The sequence below is a fragment of the Camarhynchus parvulus genome, chromosome 8, assembly GCF_901933205.1.
Source record: "Camarhynchus parvulus chromosome 8, STF_HiC, whole genome shotgun sequence".
Lineage (NCBI taxonomy): Eukaryota > Metazoa > Chordata > Aves > Passeriformes > Thraupidae > Camarhynchus > Camarhynchus parvulus.
Window position 1 is genome coordinate 25,617,263 of NC_044578.1, and position 6,000 is coordinate 25,623,262.

The 6,000-nt window shown below is 48.5% G+C and overlaps 1 protein-coding gene across 1 annotated transcript in view; it reads right to left on the reverse strand.

Annotated features, from left to right (window-relative positions):
• Positions 1-5,786, reverse strand: part of LOC115906374 (BMP/retinoic acid-inducible neural-specific protein 3-like) — a 200,976-nt gene extending 195,190 nt beyond the window's left edge. The window contains 1 exon segment of the mRNA XM_030953521.1: positions 5,588-5,786. The gene's annotated coding sequence lies outside the window, so the exon portion shown is untranslated.
• Between the last annotated feature and the right edge of the window lie 214 nt (positions 5,787-6,000).

Below are 6,000 nucleotides of genomic sequence, written 5' to 3' on the forward strand. Positions count from 1 at the left end.
CAAAAAAGTGATTATACAGACCATGGGTGTGGAAGGATGTGTAGTGCATATCATGCATATTTATGTCTATATATAAACCATATTTGTGTATGCACACAAACTGTGGTTCATATAAATTAGTAACTTCAAAGCTGCAAGACCAAATTTATTCACACTACGGTTTTCAGCAGGGTGATGACTCCAGTCACAAGGTGCTGATTACCTGCAGCTCAGCGGGGCTTCCTCAGCTTCATACAGAAAATGTTGATTTATCAATGATGAAAAAGTACTGAGGCCTAGACCAATGAAAGATCAGGTCACAAATTCTTAGTTCTTTATTATTTTAATAATATTTGACTCAAGATATGCAAAGCCTCCCACTGTTCAGTACGCAGCATGTAACTTCACGATGCTCACTTTTTTCCCCTTCTAAATCTGAAGTTCATTTGGGTTCCAAAAGATTGTTTTGGAAATTGATCTTGCTTTTATTGAAGTTAATAGGGATGTTCTGATCTCCTTGAATTGTCCTAGATCAGGCCCTCACTGAACACACACATATACTGAGCAAAAGGAAAACAACGGTATGAAGAGAATGTAGTTGCAAATTTGTTTTTAAAAAATGTTCTCTTATGCTGATATAGGATGAGATTAGGAAGATGTTAGATTATCTCCTCATGAAATGACTGGCTGTAGTCTACTAACAGGACAGTGGCTTCAGTGCAACCTTTCTCAAAGAGCCCTTGGGCTCTGTTAGTCAAAGTGTATTTCTGCTGATTTTGTTCCCATATGAGGTTACTAGTGTTTCAGGAAAGTAAAAAAATGTCTACTTCTGGTTTTGAGGAGAGGTGAAGCTTTGGGAGGATTAAGAAAGAGCTGCACTAGGTATGCCTGAGAGCTAGAAAATAATGTTTCCAGAAACTATCACCTAATACCTTCCACCACTCTTTTTCTTCTAAGGAAAACTTAGGTGAGTAGTTTGATCATCCAATTTTCCATTCAGATTCTCAAAAACTGCTGAAGAAGCAAGCTTGATGGTAAAAAGATCTTCCTTTTGTTTTCAGCAGGTGTTGCATCTCAAGCAAGAAATTACTTAGACTGATCCCAATCAGATATGGTTGTGAATTAATACAAATGAAGTAAAAATATTTGAGTCCCATAAATCATTGTCTGGGACTGCGAGGAGTGACAAGTCACTGCAATCTCTGTGACTAAAAAGTAAATTTTTGGACACGTTGGTGTAAACAATGACTTGACTTCTGTAATTAATTCTTCACAAAGGCATTCAGAGAGGAGTAGAAAAAATAGGAAAGGATAAGATGGGAGGATTGCATCACTTGAATATTCTCAGGTTGTTTTGTTGGCTTGTTGTACAAATGCTGCCTCCTGCACTGAGCTCTGTAAAAACATTCAGCTGCTTGTTTTCATGTTTCTTAGTTCTCATTTTCACTCACAGGGTTTCAGCATTTCATGAGCAAGCACCCCAAACACAACTCCTGTGAACTCAGCATCTGTTGGGGAGGTTTGCTCTCGCTGGAGGAGGATCAGCTTACAGAAAACATCACAGATCTTTTTTTTTATTCCTCCCCTGCTTAAATTATACACGTCTTAGAGAGAAAAAATGCTCGGAGGCAAGAATTTGTAGGTAGTTTCTGGATGGAACTCTGCTGATTAGCACTGCAACAGCATCTGAGACTGAGGGTCTGTTGCTATGCTTAGATACAGAGAGGAAGAGATCCAGTCAAATGTTTCTGTTCCCAAAGCTGGTCCTGTGGTAAAGCTGATAGAGCACCTATTTAAAATGAGTAACTCCTTGTAGGGATGGGGTTGAGCAATGACAGCAGTCTGTGAAGTCTGATATCTAAATGGATTGCTCCTCTGAAGTTATTCCTTATATCCTGTAAATGTTAGCAGGGCCACTCTAGCTTTATCTCTGTACACTTAATGTGTCAGAGTCACTCATCTCTGCACATACAGACTCTGTAAGGTTCTGACTTCGCTCCTTTTTATAGCATTCTTTTGTGATGTTGTATTTAATAAACATGGAGTTTTTTTCTCTAGGAATGAAGTTATTTTTGGTTTTATCTGACAGACTTACTTGTCAGATACATGAATCTGAATTACTCTACATTTTCTCAAAATCAGGTCTATCTCCCACTAGCCTTCATTTCAGTGGATCCATAACTGATTTTGCTGCTACAACAGAACATTCTTCTCTTATCACATGCATTACATTTTTCTGCCAGTCATGAATTCACTTCACTTCACATGCATTCACTTGCTCCATCTCTACATGAAATCATTACAACTCGAAGCTGACGTAGCCTTTCCAAACGGCTCCCGAGCAGTAAATCATGCCACATTCCACTTTCTCCCCACTCTGCGCTACACAATTTATCACTAAATGAAAGCCACACGGAAAACGCACTTGAATCCGGCAGTGAATCACGATACAGAGTGTCGGCAACAAAGCCCTTACCTTTTTAAATGCATGATGCTCTCTAAGTCTCTAAGAAATCGCAGCCCAAGAAGCGGGTCCGCCTCGCGGTGTGCGCTGACAGTTTACACCCTATTTTCTTCACCTCCCTCCTTCCAGCATGCTACATCTAGTTCACGCTGCTGTCTCCAGGATTGGCTGGTGCATCTCAGAGGCGCACACAGGACTCCAGCCCGGAGCACCCCGCAGCCCCGCGTTAACCCTTTGCGGTGAAGCCTCTGCTCCCTCTGCCGCACGGGCTGGCGGCACCGCTCCCTGGAGAGGGGGGTGTTTTCTCTTTTCCCCACAAAACGAGCTGCCTTCAGCTGCTGAGGATGAGGAGGGGCGAGCCGGGGGTCCCACAGCCACGACAGGCGCTGCCACCCCCGGCTCCGGAGCCGGAGCATCCCCTCCTGCTGCCGGCGTGGTCCCCCCGACCTCCGCCTTGTCACCGACCCTTCCTTCCCCCGGGACCTGCCCCAGGAGTGGGGCAGATGAAGCCCGGGAGGATGAGGAGGCAGGCTGGACGTTTAAAGGTGTTCCCTGTGCCAGGGCCACCTCCCTGGATGTCCGTCTGCCACCGCCGGTATGGGAAATGGGGACATGAACTCCCGGCCAAAAGGGAGTCCCAGATCCACGCAGCTTCAGGGGAGAGGGAGGTAATCCTTGGCAGTGAAGCCAGACACGGGCAAGCAGGGAGTCTGGGCATCTAAATGCAGGGAAGAGAGATGTTTGGGAGCGTTCTGTCGGGAATGGGCCGCGGGGCTCGGGAGGTGCTTCCACACCACCAGTGTATTGTACAAAAAGCAAAAGAACCAAATACGGCAAAGCAAAACCCGCCTGGCCGCTGCCCATTATTCCTGTGTTTTTTTCTGAGTCATCCAGCCCCGTGTGAGAAGGAGATTTCCCTGGGCTGGGGGTGCGGAATGCTGGAAATCAAGGGTAGTGGGAATATTCTCCATTTAGCACGCCTGACTGTCGCTTGTTGCAATCACCCATTAAGCCCATGTTACTTGCATTAATTTGGTGTTGTATGCGAAGGGGCTGATGTGCATCCCCTCGCCTTCTGCTGAGTATGGAAATGCCACCCGGTCCAACCTGTGTCACTTTTGCTGCCCAGACACCGTTTTACTGCCACCCGTCATAGTGCCTGTGAGCCAAACAACTCCACTGCCCTCATCCTGCGCCTGGCCGTCTCCCATCCCCGTCAGCAGAGGGAAAATCGAGCGCTCTTAAACCCGGGAAATATTCTGCTGATGGGCACATAAATCTCTTCTGCAGAGCGGTAACATTTAAGCAGCACGGCAAGGCGATGCTCACTGGCTGAGCTATTCCCACTATAACAGAAATCCCTCAGGACTTGCTGGTTTGTTTTGGGGTTTTTTTCTTTATTAAAGGTTTAGGGGGCTGGGGGAAGATTAAAAAGAGGTTTAGAAACACACTCCCTACCTAAGGAGGGAAGGGGGGTATGACTGCACGGAAACTTTCTGAGCAGCCTGGTGCGGGAGGATCCCGGCAGCAGCAGCACCAGAAGCGGGTGATTCAGGGGAAATGTCTGGGATTTGGTTAATCACCTCAGTCATGGAAAGGTCCGAGGCAAGAGGAGGAGGTGGGGGCAGAGGGGCAAGTCAGCAGGAATGGGAAAACCTGCTGGAGTCTCCGGGAGAGGGATGCTGAGCTGGAAGGAGATAAGTAGGCATGGGAGCTTCGAGCTGGTGGAAGGGTGGATTTTGGATCCCATGCTTGAAGGGCTTTTTCACTACTCCTTTCCAGACAGCAGCCAGCAATCTGGCGGCCGAGGGGGGAGGAAGCAGGGCGGGGAGGGGGAAGGTGGAGGGAAGAACAAGGGGGGAGCACACTCTGGCATTGAATTGGTCTTTCCCGTCTTCTGCATGCCACCAGGCAATAAATTCGGATCTTGTTAGTTCTCCATGGCATCTCTACCTGCCTGCAAGCCTCGAGCACCTTCCTGGTGATCTCTGCAGGTTCTGCTTCGGAGATATGACCGCTCACACACAGACACACACACACAGACACACACACACACACTCTCTTATCCTGCACCCAAATGACAGAGTTACACGGAGCCCAGTCAGACATAGCATGTTTCCTCCCTGCCTTCTGCTATTGACCGCGGGAGGATCTCTGCCGCTAATTAGAGACACTAAAATCCTGGAAGTATCAACCACAAATAGCACTCTGAAGGCACTTGTCCTTTTTTTAAATGTAATGCGTTTATTTCCCTTGCTTCTTGTCTCTTTTTCTTTCTAAGTAGCCCCTACTTGATGCAAGAGCCCTGCCATGTACCTCTACCTCAGGTACACGTATAGATGGGCGTACGTTTTCCTGTGCTGCTCTGGAGCCAATTTTTGGCCAGCAAAAAATACATGTATGCATGAAAATAGTGATAAATGAAATCGGGTGCGATGGGATTGAGAAGTGAGGAAAGGGCGAGCTGTGAGCGGCTGCAGAGGCTGGACAGAAGCCCTGGCAGCAGCAGGACAGAAGCCCCGGCCGTCGACCCCGCTGCTGCCCGGCCCCCCCGCCTGGTCACAGCCCCCTCCCAGCACATGCGGCAGGGCTTGAGGTCTGGAAATCCTTTCCTATCCCTTCTGGAGAATCCTTCCCCACCCCCAATCCTGTGCAAGTTCTTCAGGGGATGGGGAAGAGCAGTGAACTTTTCCAGCTGATCTCCCCCCGCAGGTTCCCAGACATTCACCAGGATGCTCCCGGCTGTCTCAGCCAGCAGCAATCCCGTCCTGTCCTTGCCTCGGCACACTGAGCCCTTCCAGCGCCCACGTCGGCAGGGGTTAACCGGGGAATGGAGCAGGTGCCGTGCCTGATGGAAGCATGAATAAAATGTGATGAATAAGCAGCGGAACGGCGGCTCTGGAAGCGGTGCTGCGGTGCGCGCTGCAATCAGCGCCCAGCGCGGCGGCTGGGAATGAACGTGAGCAGAAAACTGGTGCTTCCTAATTCCTTCGAGTTTAGAAAGTGGAGCCAGCCCGTGGGGGAACAAGGGGAAGCAAAACTTTTTTTTTTTAATTTATCTTTTCTTTTTATTTCTCCCTGCTGTTTTTAGTGTCTTTCCTGTTGGAGGCACGCCACCTGAACGCGAAATCAAACCTTACTCACCGGGTGAAATTGCGGGAGGCGAAGCGGCTGTGAATAAAACGCATCCCGGCTCCAAGCATATAGTCCATGATCTGCGGCTTCAAGCTAGAGGAAGGCTGAGCAGGCTGGGGGGACTTTGGGAACCAGCAGCGGTTCTGCGTGTGTGACAACCCATTTACACCGTGCGTGCCTGTCTGTGTGTGTGTGTAGGGCAGAGAGAGGCTCCAAACCCGAAACGGGGGGAAGAGGGAGGGGAGAAGGAGGAGGAGAGAGGGAAGCAAACCCGAATAGCAAGAGGAGTTGCGAAGAGGGATGGGATTCGCTGGGGTAGATGTGGGGTTGGTTTTGTTGTGGTTTTTTTTTTTTTTTTTGGTGGTTTTTTTTTTTTGGTGGTGATGGAAGCGGTTCTCGAGGAAAGAATAACAAATTTTGGG